The 18,607-nt window shown below is 53.3% G+C and overlaps 1 protein-coding gene across 5 annotated transcripts in view; it reads right to left on the reverse strand.

Annotated features, from left to right (window-relative positions):
- Positions 1 to 18,607, reverse strand: part of CTIF (cap binding complex dependent translation initiation factor) — a 222,083-nt gene that overhangs the window by 92,718 nt on the left and 110,758 nt on the right. The window lies entirely within an intron of this gene.

The raw sequence follows: 18,607 nt of genomic DNA on the forward strand, positions 1-18,607 counted from the left end.
GAGAATTTTCCGGAAGCGCTCGCAATCACTTCTGCCCAAATAGCAGGGTGGAGGGTGGAGGGTGGAGGGTCCTGACTCCCTGCGAACAGAAGGGGATGGCCCCCTCCACCCCAGCTTAGTCTCTCTCCAGCCCGGGGAGTGGGCTCTGCAGGCACCCACAGCCGCCCCCCCACCCCCCAAACCCCGTGCTCCAACCAGATGAATGTTTGCTTGGATCCGGGTGGAGCACCGAGGAAATGTGCAGATTTATTACCACTTGTATGTTCCTCATGAGCCAGCCTTTTAATATCAGGGTTCCTTAATGCTTCCTGCTTTAACCAACTGTCCATTAGGGGTAAAAATTAAATATTTGCCCAAGGATAAAAATAATTCCAAACTGCGTAATGGTCAAAACCACCGAAGTGGCTGATGGGCTGGCCAAGGGCTGAGTCTCGGGGTGCTCACTCCACCCACGTGGGCGGGGTCTACACTGCGGGTTTCTAAAGGTGAAAAGATACCTGTGGTGGTGGTGGTGGTGGTGGGGAATGGTGGGGTGGAGTGGGGGTGGGTGGTAAGAAACTGACTCGGGTTCAAATCAGGACCCTGTCACCTCCTTACTGCGTGCCTCCGTTTCCCACTTGGGAAATGATAATAAGGATATTGCTGAAGTTCTGGGGTTTCAATGAGCTCCACTTGGCCAGTGCCTGACACAGAGCAAGGGCTGGGGGAGGAACTGCCACCGCTGCTGACATGGCTTTACTGGGGAAACAGCAGCAGGCCTCCGGGTGCAGTGCCCCCCCCCACCCTCCCACCCACCCCTGTGTGTCATGAAAACACCTCTCTGGGCCTAGTTATTTTTTTTTTATAAAAACAACAGCACAACAACTACTATAATTACGAACGGCACTGGACTGGCACTTTCTAGGCCCGAGGCACTACTCTAAGAACACAGATCATCTGATTCAGTCATGCCCACAACTCTGTGGAGTAGACAGCGTCATCACTGTCCTCATGTTCAAAGCCGAGGACACAGGCACAGGAGGTTCAGGGGCTTGCCCAGGTCACGCAGCTAGGAAGCGGAAGCTGGGAGAGGCCAGGCTATTCTCCCAGCCTTGGCAGAGGTGGGGGCTCGATGGAATGATCGCTCGCCATCTGCTGAGCTCTCACAGCGAAATATTTCTACAACGCGTGAGTAGTCTTTTCATGGTCTGCAGCTGCCCTGGGCTTCCAACTGACCACAGTGGAGGGAGCGGGTGGCTGAGCCCAGCCTCTTCTGAAGCCTGAATTGCTCCGCTCTCTGGGGACACAAACAGTCACGGCCAAAGGCGAGCCCCCGAGTGGCCAGGACACCCTGACTGGTGGCGATAAAACCCTTCCCACTCCTGGTCACCCAGCCACACAAGCTATGGGGCCTCCTGGACAGACACCCCGGCTCAGCAGCACGCCTGCCTTCCAGGCGCAGCAAAAAGGTTAGTTTTAATTTCAATTTAACTTTTACTTATAATTATTATGTGAAATATTTACATGATTTCCAAGCCAAATCTGCACAACAAGGTGTCCAGTGATATCTGCCTTCTCCGCCCTAGAAACAACCACTTTATTGATTTTATGGCTTATTCATCCATTCATTATCATTTATAAAACATTATTTTTTCTTGCCCAAGCCGGTTTGGCTCAGTGCATAGAGCGTTGGTCTGCGGACTGAAGGGTCCCTGGTTCAATTCCGGTCAAGGGAATAAATTTGGGTGGCAGGATTGATCCTCAGTAGCGGGTGTGCAGGAGGTAGCCGATCAATGATTCTCTCTCATCACTGATGTTTCTATCTCTCTCTCCCTTCTTCTCTAAAATCAATAAAAACATATTTTAAACAATTATTTTTTAAGTATAGTTTGTAAACAATCTTATATTGGTTATATTAGTTTCAGGTTTCTACAATACAGTGATTCAACATGTTTATACCTTATAATGTGATCACCCCACCAATTCTAGTAATCAATTATCTCACTTTGTAAACTTATCACAATGTTACTGAAAATATTCCCTTTCCCTTTTTACAACCCCCCCCCCTTTTTCAGATAATCATCCTGACGTCTCTGTTTCTCATTATCTTTAATATAATATGAACATATCTTGACATCTGTCTTTCTAGGGAGAAATGATAGCATACTACACATTCTTTTCCCACTCTCCTTTCTTCTTTTCCAGGTAGTATTATCTGAGGTCATTAGTTTCTCTCCGCTTTTGATTTGCAGTGATGGATCTTCTTTCTTCCCTCCGGGTAGGGGGCCAACATTCCCTGGAATTCCGTGTGCAGCAGCCGACAAAGAATGGCTTGTTCTGGGCTCTCTTCCCGTTCTGAACGTCTAGAACTCCCTGATTCCCGGTGACAGGTCGGGGCCTTGTCAAGTGCTAGAAGCATCAGGATGGAGCCGGAGACCCAGGTTACAGCCTGGCTCTGCCAAGGTCAAATGTTTAACCTTGGGGAGCCCAATCCTGATGCAAAACGAGAAGCCATGGAGTGGTCGCTGCAGGTCTCTAGGAGGAGCGCGTGTGGAGGCTGTCCGAAGCCTGTACTTGACAAAGCCAAGGAAGCAGCCAGCCCCCTTCCTGGGGGAAAGCGATAAAAATACAGCCTCATACCCATCACTGGCTTCTGCTCACCCGGCTCAGGGCTGCTGGGTTCCGTGGAGCCACACGGGGGTCATGGAGACAGCTGTGCACAGGAGGCAGGAGTGAGCATGCAAGCAGCAGGGAGCAGCCAGCTGAGCAGGTACAGTTGTAGGGGATCCCAGAGGCCAGTGGAGTGGAGGAGCAAGAGCATCGAGCCCCTGAGGTGGGCGATACTCTTCCTGCCCGAGGCTTGACCCAGTCACCTCCCTCAGGAGGCGGGTCTGGAGCCTGGGGGCCCAGTGGATGGATTGGTGCAGGGCTAGAAGGTTCCTGGGGCGTGAGGGTTGCTTTTAATCCTTTTTCCATGGAGGATATTTCAGGTCTGGAGCCACCCATTCTATATGTTTTTCCTTCTCTCCCCAAATCCCCAAACACAAATCACACATGGAGAGGCAAGAGGCCAGGAAAGAAATATGCGGAGAAGAAAAATCTCTGGAAGAACAAGAAAGAGCAGCACTCTGAGCCACCCCAAAGTGGCAGCCTGGGTGGAGCTTGCACTGAGCAAGGCATCATACATTCCAGCCCTAAGTCCTCCCGGAGCCTCCATCCTGCGTGGCCTTCCCTCGGTGCAGCTGGAGGCAGCGGCCCGCACTCCGGAGACTTGTGGGACCTGCTGAGTGGCCCTGGAGCGTGTCACGAGCAGGGCGGCTAGCTGCAGAGCCCGGAGGTGGCAGGCATCCATCCAACCCCCTTCACCTTCCTACCCAGACGTGAAGGACATCATCACCAGGCTCAGGAACCACAGCCCCGGGGGGCCAGCCAGGAAGGAGCATGGGAGGGGACTCCACTTGCTGCACTGACCGGGTCTTGACTCAGTGTGTCTTGGAAGGAAGAAGATGAGGTCTGAACGTTCCCACCCAGGGGCGGCTTGGTAATTGCAGGTTTTCATAAACTCCGGGAGGAACCGTGGAGAGAGAAGCTGGGGAAAGGCTTGTGGCAATCATTCCCAGGAACAAGGCCGTCCTAACCACCAGACCACCCTGGTGTGCCCGCTTCCCTCCACTCCCAAGGTCACCAGGGGCCCAGCCTCCCCCGGAGCCTCCTTCTCCCTCCACAAGCGGGCAGAGGTGTTCCTGTGTCCGCCCCATCCATGGCCGGGCTCCAGTGAGGACCTGGGAGAAATGGGAGCACCACCCCTCTCACCAGCCCTACGCGCCCCTGGGTAGGAGAATGTCTCAAACTCTGATCACGACCCATTTTGATTGGGAAATTTCATCACCAGCAAATACTCTGCAGACTCCAAGGTCGCCTTGGACACACTGGGAAATACAGTCTGTCCAGGTACCTGACCTTGAAGCTTCTTTCTTCCTCCAGCTTCCACCTCCTCTCCTTGTCTCCAATATGAATTTCCCTCCCCTGCACCACCGTCTTCATGCCACGTGCCCTGGTGCCTGCTGTCCCCTCCAGTGACACCCTCTCCTAGCCCGGGCGTCTGCATACCATAAGGTGTCCGTGGCTCTGTGCCCTGGATCTGAACTCTGTGGCTCACCTCAACACGACCCTGTTCTGGCCCCTCGGCAGCATCCTCTGCAGCCAGGTCAGTCTGCCCTCTCTGTACACCACACCACGGGGGTCCCACCTTGGCACCTCACCTCTGCTCAGTTTCTTGGCAGAAAGGTGCTTCCCTGCTTTCTGCCTGGCACCACTGAAGGGACAAGCTAGTGTGGATTTCCAGGGAAAGGGGGCTGCCAGGGGGAGTGAGGACAAGCACTCCAAGGTGGGCTGAGGGCACAGCGAGCTGGCAGCATCACCCCTGGCATGGCCCGGAGGAGACGGGACCTGCTGACTCCTCTCGCCATCCTGCTCTCACAAAGCGAAAAGCCTTGGGCAGGCTGAGAGAATTCCCTTCCATCTCACCACTCTCAGGTGCCCTCTGGGGGAACGAAGCGGGTAAAAGCCAAGAGTGTGCCCCCCCCTGTGGGAAGGAATCTGGACACTCCAGCATCTGGGCCAGCTTCCGACCTGCCAGGTCTTGAGTGAATCCCGCAGCCTCTTCGCGTCTCACCTGCATCACTCGTATACTGGGCACACCTCCTGTGTCTCCCAGGCCGGCGGTGGGATGGTATGAAAAAGGCTGCGTAAGATATCTTTGTTTATGTTGGTAATATCTGTATTCTTCTCTCTCCTACCCAAGGAAGCATTCCTGTCAATGTCTGGCAGATTCAAGTATGTCCATATGCCTCCAATGAAAGCCCTACATTTGATAATCATGGAGAGGATAGAATTTAAGGTAAAATAGGGTGTGTGTGTGTGTGTATCTTAGAAAAGTTCCCTTTTCCTGGAACTACCTGCTGGACCCTCTGGAGGACAGGTATGTTCTGAAGCTCAGGCAGCAGCATCCTTTTGCTTAAAACTGTCCCCAGGGAGGACCATTCTAACTTGGACTCCAATGGAAGAGGAGCCTCAGACAAATAGGATGAACATGTAGAGGGAGGACAGGACGAGGAGAGCATCCTTGGAAAGATCTGAGTTGAACCAGAAGATAGGGTAAACACAAAAAACTGTTGGTAGATTTTACTCTATCATTGAAAGTAGAGAAGAAAGAGCAATGATGCAGGGAAGGAACTAGAAATAGATAAAGATGGCCTTCAATGGTCCCCATACCCTGGCATTCACACCCTTGTGCAGTCCTTTCCAGCTGGGTTAGTGTGTGTGTGTGTGACAAATGGAATACAGCAGAAGGGATGGCATGTCACTTGTGAGATTAGGTTACAAAAGTTGTGGCAGCTTCCATATCTCCCCCTTCCTCTCCCCTTTTCCTCTCTCACATCTCATTCTGTTATGAGCACCCTACAGAGAGACCACATTGCAAGGAAATGAAGCCTGCAGCCACCAGCCAGCAAGCTACGAAGGCCTGCCAACAGCCGCATCAGTGAGCCTGGAGGTGAACCTTACAGTCCATTGGAATCAAATTTTTTTTATAAATATATATTTTATTGATTTTTTACAGAGAGGAAGGGAGAGAGATAGAGAGCTACCATGTTTCCCTGAAAATAAGACATCCTCTGAAAATAAGACCTAGCGCATGGAAAGATAAGACATCCCCTGAAAATAAGACCTAGCGCAATTTTGGGAGGAAAAATTAATATAAGACACTATCTTATTTTCTGGAAAACAGGGTAGAAACATCAATGAGAGAGAAACACAGACCAGCTGCCTCCTGCACACCGCCTACCAGGGATGTGCCCGCAAACAACGTACATGCCCCTGATCGGAATCAAACCTGGGACCTTTCATTTCACAGACCGACGCTCTACCACTGAGCCAAACCGGTTTCAACGGAATCAAATCTTTATTTATTTTATTTTTTATTTATTTATTTATTTATTTATATTTTTTTATTGATATTTTACAGAGAGGAAGGGAGAGGGATAGAGAGTTAGAAACATCGATGAGAGAGAGTCATCGATCAGTTGCCTCTTGCACACCCCCTACTGGGGATATGCCCGCAACCAAGGTACATGCCCTTGACCGGAATCGAACCCGGGTCCCTTCAGTCCCCAAGCCGACGCTCTATCCATTGAGCTAAACCGGTTTCGGCCGGAATCAAATCTTTAGATAGCTGAAATTCCCGCCAACGGCTTGACTGCATCTCACAGCAGACCCTGAACCAGGGCCACTGATGTAAACTATCCCTGGATTCCTGACCCTCAGAAACTGTGTGAGAAAATGAGTGTTAGTTATTTTCAGCTACTAAAATTTAGGGTGGGGGGATATTTTGTTACACAGCAAGAGTTAACTAATACAGATTTTGGTGCTTGGAACTGGGGTGCTGACCTAATAAAAATCTCAAATGTGTGAGTGGCTTTGGGACTGGGCAGCGGGCAGGAACCGGAAGGATTCTGAGGGAAGGGAAAACCTAAAGGGCCATGAAGAAACTGTTAGCAGAACTATGGATTTTGAGGAGGTTGTTGGTGAGAGCTTGAAGGGAAGTGAGACATACGCTACCGGGAACTGGAAGGGGAGTCTTATTATGTGGCTGCAGAATATTGAGCAACACTATCTCCTACAGCTATGTGAAAAGTACAAAGGGTACCTAATGTCTTGAATGATCTCGTGAAGAGATTTCTGACCAGAATGCTGAAGGCGCTGCTTGGTCTTCTCTTTCTGGTTATGGTGAAACGAAAGAGGGAAAACAGAAGCTAAACAAAGACTGTCACACACACAAAAAAGGAGCTAGGACTTACTAGTTTTGAAGATTCCCAAATGGCAAACAATGCTAACATTAGGAAATTACTTCTGAGCAAAGATCAAATCCAGGCACTCTCAGGAAAGCAGAATCCAAAGATGAGGCTGAGGGTGTGTGACTATGAAATCCTTTGTTAAGATTTCAGTCCTTTTAAGTTGAAAGGTGGTACCTCAGAGAACTGTTCAGTTGGACAAAAAGCTTTAAGATTTTAAATGTGTGACTCAGATCTTTGCAAACAACAGAGCTTCAAAGAAGCTTAAGGGCATTGTTCTTCAGCAAAACCCAAAGTGGAGAAGGGATGATCTTAAAGAGATTTGTGGGTGGGGCTTTATTTACTAATGTAGATCCCAATAGGATTCACAAAAGATCCATAAACTTCTTCAAAGGATTACATCAGCAGAAACATTGACAATCTGGGCTGGAAGGGACTGAGACTGTATATAATGAAAATATGCTGCTAGACCTCCAAAACCTACTGGCAGGGAATTAGCTGAGAATATGACTCAGCTGTAAACACACGCTACCATTCACAGAAAAGAATGACGTTGAGGCAGAACCATGAGCCCAGAGTATTCATTGGGTCAATGACATGACTGCAATATCATGAGAGACCCTCAGGGTAGAGAGCAGAGCCAAGAGCCATGAAGACCTACTCCTGGGCAGGAGTAGGGCCGAGCTCTAATCAAGAAACTTCCAACATCTGCTTGGCTGGATTTCAAAACTGCTATAGACCAATCCCTTCTGCATGCTTCTTGTTTCCCTCCTTCTTGCATAGGGGTGTCTATGACAGTTACCCTATGTTTGTCCCACAACTGTATATTGATACATGTGTGGGGTTCAGGCCCAGAGATCAAGAAGGAGCTATACTTGAGAAGTTGTATGTAAGGAATTGCACCCCAAGAGCCTCATGCATACCTAAACGTGATATAGATGATAACGTTCTAGACTTTGAGCTGATGCTATAATCAAATGAGACATTTGCATGTAGGAGGAATGTGCATCATTGGAGGCCAGCGGGTGGGCGATGATAGCTAGCCTCTAAGATGATTCCATTGATCCTGGCCTTCTGGGGTTCACATCCTCCTTAGTCCCCTTCTATACTGTAACGGGCAGTCTGTGTGACCAACAGAATATGGCAGAAGTGATAGAATGTCACTTCCAAAATTAGATCATAAAAAATAGTGCATCCGCCGGGACCGGTTTGGCTCAGTGGATAGAGCGTTGGCCTGCAGACTGAAAGGTCCAGGCAGGGGCATGTACCTTGGTTGCGGGCATATCCCCAGTGGGGGGTGTGCAAGAGGCAGCTGATCGATGATTCTCTCTCATCGATGTTTCTAACTCTCTATCCCTCTCTCTTCCTCTCTGTGAAAAATTAATAAAAAAAAAAATACTGCATCCTCTATCTTGGTGTCTGTGTGCCTGCTTGCCTTCTGCATCTCTCAGTTCACACTCTGGGAGAAGCTAGCTGCTATGTCATAAGTAGCCCTATGAAGAAATCCACCTGGTGGCCAAAAACTAGTGAGGAGCAGACACCTGCTAACAACCTGTGAGTGAGCTTGAAAGCAGAACCTCCAACCCCAGTTGAGCCTTCAGATGACTAGAGCCCCAGCCAATAGCTTGAATGCAATCTCAAGACAGACCCTGAGCCAGAACCACCCTTTTAAGCTGCTCCTGGATTCCTGACCCTCAGAAACGGTGCAATATAATAAATGTTTGTTGTTTTAAGCTCTAAGTTTTGAAGTAATTTGTTACACAGAGATAGAGGACCAATACAAACATCCAAGCCAAGCTCCATTTCCAGCAAACTAACATTGGAAATGATACTGACAGAGTCCCTAAAGCACTCAAAGACAACTCTAAACAGACACGGATATAGGAACACAAACACAGGTGATAAGTCCTCATGTTTGTGCGTCCCTTGGCATTTTCTCTGCTTTCAGAGCATCATCTGATCATTTGTCTGCAAAACAGTCTTAGAAGGTAGATGTTCCTCTCTCATAGATGAGAGGTGAAGGCATGCTTTTGAGGTTTCGCATCTAGCAAGGAGACCCAGACCAAATCTACATGAGTCAGCACCCACAAGGAGCCACCTACACATTTGGCTGGCACGAGGGCCCTGCAGTGGTGCATGTGATGTGACTTCCAGAAAATGAAGGCAAGAGCAAAGAGGGCGTCTGCCCACAGTGAGGTGGTTTTAGGTTTTTAGGAGCTAAAAATCCTGCCTTCAAAAAATGCAATCCACCCGTTCCCCTTCTCTATCCCCGCATGTGCTGGCTACTCAGTGTGCTAGACACTCACAGCGGTAGATCATTCTCTCCCCTCTAGGCAATCACTGCAGGCTCCAGCTGAAATGCAGACTGACCAGCTCTGGGTTCCGGGATTGAACACCGACACCCCGGTTCATTCAATGGGATGGAAGGGTGGTAAACCTGGGCATTCAAGGAGCTGCTTGAGGGTAGTGAAGGGTGAGATGGATGAGGAGGCAGAGATGGTTTTCCCCAATGTGGGCAGAGGAAGCACCAAAGTCAGACTATGCCAGCGCTTCGGCTAGAAAAGGGTGTCCAAGACTCCCCTGCTATCCTGAGGGCAGTGGCACCGAAACTGTATGGGAGGTCCATGGGAAGGCCTCCAGGGACCCTGCCTAGAGAGGGCCTGCTGCTCACCTTCCCTACCCTCCTCCTGACCAATCGTCTCCTACCATCTGGAACATGAGGGCAAAGTCAGAATCCTGCCCTCGGCCTGCCCCACCCTGTCCGCGCCCAGCCTCTCCAAGCCCATGGCCACAGCTCACAGGTCAAAGGCACTGGGTTTCCTGCTCAGTATGGCCAGGCCATGCCATCTGCCCCTGGCACATGTGTTTGAACACGTGTTTGCTGTGGCCACTCGGCCACCAGACCAAACATGAACACAGATCCACAGAGTAATTTTTCCCCCTTAAAAACATTCCTCATGTTTTGAGTCCACATGTGTCTTTCCTGAGTTAAGCGCCGGTGCCGACAAACAGAAAGCCTAGAGTTGGATTCTTTGTCCATGGACTCCTCCCCTTGAAGACCACACAAGGGCAGCCGTATTCCTGAGGGAGGGCTGCCCATGGACAATGCTGGCTCGGGCGGCTGCTTCTGTTCTGGGCTCATCTGTTCACCTGGAGAGGTGACTCAGTATGGGGGCTCACCTGCCCTCCCACACAGGAGTGTCGCGCACGCTCTCGGGCCTCCGGCCCATCCCCGAATCCCTGGGCTGCTGCACCTGTTCCAGGTGAGCCGGGGAACTCGAGCGTGGCAGGGAGAGCTCTCTCAGTCCCTGCCAGGCCTGACACACCCAGCAATTGTGGGAAAGGGTAGGGAAGATCAGAGAGGACTAAAAAGCACTAGGATAGTGAAGGGTGGGACAGGCAGAACCTGTAAAGGAGAGGGCGCTCCAAGGGTAAGAGTCAGGTGAGGAAGGTCCCTGGGCAGAGGGGCCAGCCAGTGCGAACAGGAGAGAGGTTGGCCTGTTCAAGGGGCTGAGAGGCGGGGGTCTGGAAGTGAAGTGAGCAAGGGCAGGAGCGAACTGGGAAAGGCAGGCTGGCAGGCCTGTCTGGGGGTGGGTGAGGAATAGGTCAGGTACAGCTGGCACTGACAGGGGGCTCTGAAGGTCTGTTTGAAAGGTTATATGCAGTTTACTAATTCCTCCAAAAACCTCTGCAATACTAATGTGCCAGCGACTGTATGTTTTAAGCTCCTATGAATTGCTGGTACTCTGGCTGGCTGTCCAGGCCTACTTGGAAAGAAGTGGCAAGTCCATTCATTCTGCCTTAAATTTTTTTTTTTTTTTTAAATAGGTTTTTACTGATTTTAGACAAAGAAGGAGGGAAAGGAAGAGGGAGAGGGAGGGAAAGAGGGAGAAAGAGAAGGTTATGGGACAATGCTCAACCAACTGAACCACACTGGCCGGGGCCATTGTGCATTTTGAAGGGCACTGAGATGCCCTTGTGTACCCAGACAGCTGAGATGCCCACTGGGAACACCGGGGCCACCTTGTTCTGAATGTCCCCCCGGTGCTAAGCTCAGGCAACTCCTCCGGGGACCCTTGGGCCTGCTTCCCTCATTTTTCTCAGTTTGCTGATGTCTTCCCTATCGGAGCCCCTGCATCACTTCTGGAAACCTGGGGCTCCCAAAATACTCCAAACCATAATCGAGGCCACCTTGGCTTCCCCAAAACACGCGCATGGGAAGAAATGGCTAAACTTAAATTACTGGGAAGACTCAGAAATAACTTTCAGAGCTCGGGGCAAATGCTGACTCAGGCAGGAAGGCTCCCTTGGTATTTTTAAAACCTGCTGGGAGCCCTGGGGAGGGAAGGGTACCCTCATGCGCTGGGCTGTCCTCTGGGACGGGGGAGAGCCGGCAGCTGAGCTGCCCGCAGTCCTGGGCCTCACACTGCCATTCCTCTCACTGGGTGCCCCCTCACCCCCACATCGGGACATCTCTAGGCTGTTGCAGACTTCCTAAGTATGTCCACACATGCATCACTTGGACCAGAGATTTCCCGGCATGACAGACCCGGTGCAGGGGTGCAGGAGGCAGAGGAAGGGCGGTCCTGTCTCTCGGGTCTTGTCTGAAATCTCACCGTTCAAACATGCCTCAAATCACGAGCGAATCTTCTATCCAATCCATTTGAAAACAGCAGCTCCCGTGCTGCCCTCAGCACCCTGGCACATGCCTTAGTCAGGGGGTGCATGGAGGAGCCCAGCGTGCCGAGGGGGCCGGGGATGTTCCCCGGCAGGAAACTGGGTGGTGGCACAGGCTCTGAAGTCAGACTCAGGCTCAGCTACTTCACCTCTGTGCGCTGAGCCTGAGTTAGTTTCCTCACCTGTGAAACGGGAATAGAAATAGCAGCTCCCCGCCAGGGCTGTTGGAAAGATTAAGTGAGCTGATATTGGTAAAGGGTTCAGTGTGTCTTGACCATGGAAGTGCTCATTCAATGGCTGAGTGGCTTCTAGGTGGGGACTGAGGTGGTCCCAGGCAGGCCCCATCTCAGGCAGCCAGGATGCTGGGAGTATGGGGGCTCAGCAAGGCAGAGTTGGGTGTCCAGGGTGCAGACTGGACCAGATTTTTGTCCTGAAAGATGTATATAGAAACAGCAGACATGGCTTTCTAGAACTTTCTGGAGAGGGCGCATGAGCTGGGCTGAAGACACAGGGGGCACTGGTTATTTGCAACAAAAGCCCCAACTGACTCTGGATTATTGGACTATTCCTGGGAGGTTATTTTTTTCTCTCTCCATCTTTAGCCCTGCACTCTCCCTAATACCTGTGAGAGCTGGAATCAGGAGTCCTATTTTATATCTGAGAAAACTGGGGTGTACAGAAATAAGGGAAGTGCCCTGGGCCACCCCACAGGATGGAGACCAAGATTTACAACTGCTGGCCCAGCGTTCTTTCCTCCCAGCATGCTGTCCGGGGCACTGGGGTCGCAGGAGCAAACGACAGAAAGAAGAGGGGGCGGGGTCTTGACTCTGAACTTAGAGCCAGGTGCCAGGATGGGACTTCTCACCCCCTGCCATGGCATGTCACCTCTGGCCTCCCTGCAGGCTGCACACCCACGTCCTTCTCATTGGGGACAACGAGAAGAATGAGCTTGGTGAGGGTCCTCATTTTCTCAGAATCTGCTGGCTGGCGGGGGACGAAGCCCAGGGAGCCCGGCCCAGGCTGGACTGCCCACCACACACACTGCCCCCGGAGGCCGCGTGGCGTGGTGCAGAGGAGCCCTCCGAGGCGCCGGTTGCCGTCTGCTCCGGCAAGGGAGGTAGGGTCGGGGTTAACATTTGTGGGCCAACCTCTGAATGGCCAGCATCTCAGAAAAAATACACTAAGTCCTCAAGGAGGAGTAATTAAATCAACACCCGAGTCTGGTTCCTGGGGTCCGTTCTACTTCCGGGACCTCAAGAACCAGTGGAGAGAGACCCCGAGGAGACGGCGTTTATGTCTCCCAGCGGCACCGCGCCTGCTCTCCTGGCTAACGGGCATGTGCACCCCTGCTCTTCCTGGTCTGCGTCCCTGCCCCAGCGGGTCCTCCTTTGCCATGTAGGATTTATGAGGTCTGAATGAAATCTAATGGCTGGGAATAAGGGGAAGAGAATGAAAGAAGAGGAGCAATGCTCTACTTCCCAGCAGTGGACACACACTAGGACAGTGGTAGGCAAATCGCGGCTCGAGAGCCACATGCGGCTCTTTGGCCCCTTGAGTGTTCTAACGCCACTTTTTCAAAATAGACTCACCAAGGCTGAAAGCTGACCTCTGCGCATGGGCCACGAAGTTTCAATCGCACCGTACGTAGGCGCCCATACGTGGTATTTTGTGGAAGAGCCACACTCAAGGAACCAAAGAGCCGCATGTGGCTCTTGAGCCGAGGTTTGCCGACCACTGCACTAGGAGATGCCCACTACAGGGTGGGCAGGCCCGGCATCCGGGTATCCCACCAAAATGAACAGAATGACCCCGCACAGAGGCAGGTGCTGGATGGATGAGGGCCACGCTGGTCCTTCCCTGGGGGACCCTGTCTGCTTTCCTCTGATGTGTGATGCTGAGAGCAGGGCCTGAGCATGAGGCACGTGCCAGGAAAGAGGGGCCGGAAGGGGCTCACAGGCGAGTCCTGGGCTAGCTGTGGCACGGTAGGCACTGTGCAGAGGATGACTTGGCTGTCACCACGGGCACACGGGCCGGGGCCTTCTCCAGGCAGAGCAGGGCCTGTGCGTCAGTCACACACGGACCTGGACATCTGGCTTCGAGAAAGGAGCTGCTCTTCTTTCCAAGGGAGCCTGCGCAAGGTGGGCGTGGGGCGGAGGAGAGGAGCCTAAAAATAATTGCGATCTGACTCATTCTGCTTCGAATCTGACAGGGCTGCCTGCCAGGTGGGGGTTTGCCTGCCCCATTTTCTTATCTATCTTTAGCAGGGACTTAATGAGGGCAATTTCCTCGCTGGGATGGATATAAAGGCAAACCGCGGGCAGTGGCAGCGTGGATCTGTCTCACCGTCCCCTGGGTGCCCGATGACAGGGCGGGGGTGGCGGTCACCGCCGGGCCGAGCGGCCTGGCGGGCGTCGGGGACGTGCCGTCCCAGGATGGGGAAAGTGAAGCAGCGGTCCCTGCCGTGAAACCCCAGCCAGGGGACAACAGGCAGAGGAAGGGTCCCTGCTCTCCCCCTGCCCCCATTTCTGCTACCACCGCACCAACAAGATAAACTACGCAGGCCTGAAACGCCATCACTCTCATGCTCCTTGCTCTTCAGCATCTCTCTCCCCGTTTTAAAGAGCAAGCACAGTCAACCCTGGCTATTCTACAAAATCCCCAAAACACTGATGTGACTACTGGACCATGCTCCCAGGGGCAGTACCGGGGAGGTTCCTGTAAGCCACTGCTCCCTGCTTTTCTTTTCTTTTCTTTTCTTTCTTTCTTTTTAAAAAAATATATTTTAGTGATTTTTTTACAGAGAGGAAGAGAGAGGGATAGGGAGTTAGAAACATAGATCATCTGCCTCTTGCACACCCCCCACTGGGGATGTGCCCACAACCAAGGTACATGCTCTTGACCAGAATTGAACCTGGGGCCTTTCAGTTCACAGGCTGACGCTCTATCCACTGAGCCAAACCGGTTTCGGCTGCTCCCTGCATTTTCTCCCACTGATCCATGCACAGCCTGTTTTACGTGTGCTTCTGTTCAAAGACCGCTTATTTAACATACATTGTTGATTCACCGTGTCAGCATCGAACTCCCGGCCAACAGCACTGCCACGCAGGCCCGAAGGAAGCTCATCGAACACGCACTTTCTCCGGAAGGCACCTCGCAGCCTGCTGGCGCTGAAGAGCAGGCAACAGTGCTTCAGCTCTACGCCTGGGTGTCATGTTAAACAGCAGATTCCCCAACAAAAAGCACACGAATGCGAGAAACACGGCATTACACGGATCGCGGAGAGGATGCGGTGCACAGCATGAGAACTGAAACCAGGAGGCAGGGCACCTCCTGGGCTGGGCAGGTGGGTGCCTTGAGTGCTTCTCCCTTCGGTCCACAAACAACCACGAAAACAGCGAGTAGGTGGAGGGTTGCAAATGAACGGGAGAGAGTGGGTAAGTTCTCAAGTAAGCAATCCGTGAAATGTGAGGACTGTGCTTCCAAAGGGGCTCAATGACTCATGTGCAAGAGCTGACAGAGACGCAGGCTCCGTGCTCGGTGAACTGCTCAGCTCCCGGTGGGCACGATCCGGGGCGCAGTCGTCTTCATGGGATGCAGGACTCCTGGAGAAGCGGTCTGAGGTGACAAGGGAGCGGCGAGCTCCAGAGAGCAACTGTGACTTAGACGGGGAGTAAGGAGGCACTGGCATCGTCTCCCAGGGTCCTCCTTGCCCACAGCTCAGGTGTGAGGAGGAGGGGAGTCAGGTGGCCTCCAGGATGGAATGAGCACGGGGTGCATTGTCAGTGTGCCACGGAGCGGCTTCACGAGGGTTAATGACAATTCTGAAATTACATTTTCGTATTTGAGTGCAGATATCCTGTTTGTCCCTGGAGAAAGAGTCTGGCACCCAAGGGGGGGGGGGTTGGCACAGGCTGGCAGAGGAAGGGAAGGAGGGAGGAGATCTTACTTGGTTCTACAATTAAGAGGATACCAAGCCAATTGTAGCTGCTGGAGGACCTGCTCACCCCAGAGTGCCCAGCATGTGGCCCGCAGCCCCTCCTGGGGACCAGGGATGGAGGGAGGGTGGGAGGGAGGGACTTCTCTGGAGCTCTCTGGGCACCCTGCCCCCAGGAAAACTGCCGTGGGCTAAGAGAACTCCCAGCTCGAGGTCACACCCACCCCTGAGCATTCCCCATCAGATGATCAGCAGACATGGGGACATAAGGACCTGCCCCTTCACTCTAAAAAGTCATCGGACTTCAGAACTGCCCGCGGGGTAGAACTTCTGACCCAGGCCACGCTGCAGCTCACCTCCTCCCTCTGCCCAGCCCTGCCCTGCCGTCCCTGGACTCGATGGTCCCTGGGGCGCTCCGTGGAAGTGTTCTGCCATTGATCTCCATCCCAGAGTGTACTTCCCAGAGGAACACAGACTCTGACAGAGACCCGTTCACAGCCTCAGGCTGTTCATCTCTTCCAATGGAGCGGGGGAGGGGGGGCAGGAGTAGAGCAGATCCCACACTGGAGGTGAGACCCCCCACCCCAGGCCAACCCTGGCAGAGGTCCGCACACGGCCAGGACTCAGCCCTGTTCCGAGGTTGCTCCTCTGCCGTGCATCCTGACGGTGGGGAACTTGAGGCGGAAGACAAACCGTCGTGGCCCGCCTCCCGGTCAGCAGCCCTCCAACGTGGATGGGACGGAGTGCCCGAGGCACCTTGCTCGTTGGGGGGGATGCATGAAACACTCATTCAGCACGTTTACGTCACAAAATGCAAGATTTTTGTCTGGAATCAGCAAACATCTTGGACCAGTTTCCCAGAATAAACAAGTAGTTGCCAGTTGTGTTAAGTTTTAGGAACAATTCTAAGGAGTAAACCTTGGCACTGCTTCCGAGCTTAAGCTTTATCTGATACAGGAGGAAAAGAGGTCCCCAGCCCCTTGGACGTGGGAGCGGCCTGCAGAGCCTCTCCGGAGAGGCCTCCTTCCCACCGGGCCCCACCGAGGGCAGAGCTTAAGAAGCTGATCCAGGAGGTGGAACAACTGATCCTGGGCACCCGGGGAGGATGCAAGGCACAGCTCCCCGGGCTCCGGGGCAAACCCTGCCCCCCTGAGACCAGGAGCTGAGCCCCACCCCTCACTGCAGACGTCTCCTCCACTCGCACCTCACGGCGTTTCCTGAGGGCCTCGAACCGTTCCTGGTACCTTACAAGGAGTAGCTCGTGTAAGCCTCCCAATTACAGACCCATTTTACAGAAGAGAAAATAGAGCGTTCGGGGCAGGAAGCAATTGGCCCAGATCAGAGTCAGCGCGCAGAGGAGGGTTCACGTCTAGTGTCTAATTCTACAGCACGTGCCTCAGACTTCAACTTGCCCAAGCACCCTGAGCCCCCCCCCCAACCCCCCTCGAGTTGGGAGACGAAGCGGACCTGCGGGAAGACCAGAGCCCAGTTTGTAAGTTCCTGCCCCAAGCTGTGAGCAGCCGTCCGTCCCTCAAATGCCAGAATCACACGCTCCGCCAGGAGGGACTCAGGAGGCCTCTGGTGTTGGCTTCTGAGTCCAGATAACGAGGTTCTTACTCTCTCTGGCTGCTGCTCTTCTCCTGAGCGTGCCGCGGCGGGGACTCTGGGAGGCTGAGTGACAGACGGGTCCCTATTCCAGACTGAATAAAGGTGGAGCGCCGGCCCGCACACACAACCCACTCAGTGTATGGCTGCCGCCTGCACGGCAGGGCCACACCTCTGAGGGTCATGGCGTTTGCTCCTTGAGTGCGTCTTTGGTCCAGCTGAGGGTGCTCGCTCCCTTTCCGCTGGTTTCCTCGGTGTGGGGCCCTGGGACCTCGGAGGCAGCAGCTCCTCGGCCCTCCCTCTGTAGAAATCTCTCATGAGTTTACCGGTGAGAGCGTCCCTCCCCTGCAGCCTCCGTGTCTCTGGCCCCGTCCATTAGCCTCTCCTCGCAGGACGGATTTTCCATCCCTTTAATCATCTTTATTGCCTGGCTTTGGACTCCGTCCCGGGTCCACATCCTTTGCGAGGTGTGCTGACCTAACCCGGGCGTTTGTGAACACAGAGCGGCCCAGCGGAAGGGCAGCTTCCAGTGCCTCGTGTCACGCTCCTCTTCCTACATTCCTGGGTCACGCGGCTGCCTTCCGGAGGCCTGCGCGGTCCAGGGACTCCTGCTGCGCCGGGCGACCTGGCCCGAGTGGAGGTGGGGACCTGGACGCTGAGCCAGGGGAAGCAGGTCAGAGGGTGCCTCTCATTCGGAAGCCTGGGGCCGCCCCCACTTCCAGACAGGCTCTCTGGGGACCATGGGGCAGGGGAGGAGGGATGTCAAGCCTCTGCACTCCCCAGCACCACCCCTGTGGAGCCCCAGCCCCCCTTTAGGAATCTACTTCCTGCCAGGAACCCAGAAACCAGGAATGAGCCTCTCTGAAGCTGCACAGCAAGGAGGGTGCACGCAGCACAATAACCAGGGGCCGGGCTTAATCCAACTCTGGCCCAGTCTCCCCTCCTCATGTCACTGGGCAAAGGTGCCCAGGGCTTCTCACCGCTAAGCCAGGGCTGCCCTTCTCCCAGCCCAGACCCGCTAAACCCGCCAACCGATGGCGAGGCATTCGGGTGCCGGGTCCTCCACCCCCTCCTCACTCCTCGTTCAGGGCCAAGGGTGGAGGGAGGACCGGGACCTTGGTCAGCCCAGCGGTGATCTCAGGAGCTGCACGAGAACAGGCACTTCTAGTTCTCTGAGCAAGGTGTCGGCTGGGCTGCTCCTCGGCTCTCTAACATTCTCTGTTCATTCAAGGTAAAACCACAAGCCTTGCCTTTATCTAAGAAGAAACTCCCTCTAGAGGAACACCTCATTTTAATTCCGCAGGCCGGCCTCCTTCCTTCCTCCCCCCGCCCTCCCTTTTTAATATTTCCATTCAGAAGTCACTTATATGCATGTTCAAGCAAAAAATAAAAATAAAAAAATCCCCCGATACCTCTTTTGCACAAATGGCCACACACTGCAAAGACTGTTCTGCACCCGGGGTTTTCCATTGGAAACAAACCTGGAGGGCTGTTCCCTGTCAGAACGCCTGGAAGGAAACAAAGGCAGCCCTCCCGGAGGCCGGGCGGCTTGTTCCCACTC

This window comes from Pipistrellus hanaki (genome assembly GCF_964339955.1).
Source record: "Pipistrellus hanaki genome assembly, chromosome: 6".
NCBI lineage: Eukaryota > Metazoa > Chordata > Mammalia > Chiroptera > Vespertilionidae > Pipistrellus > Pipistrellus hanaki.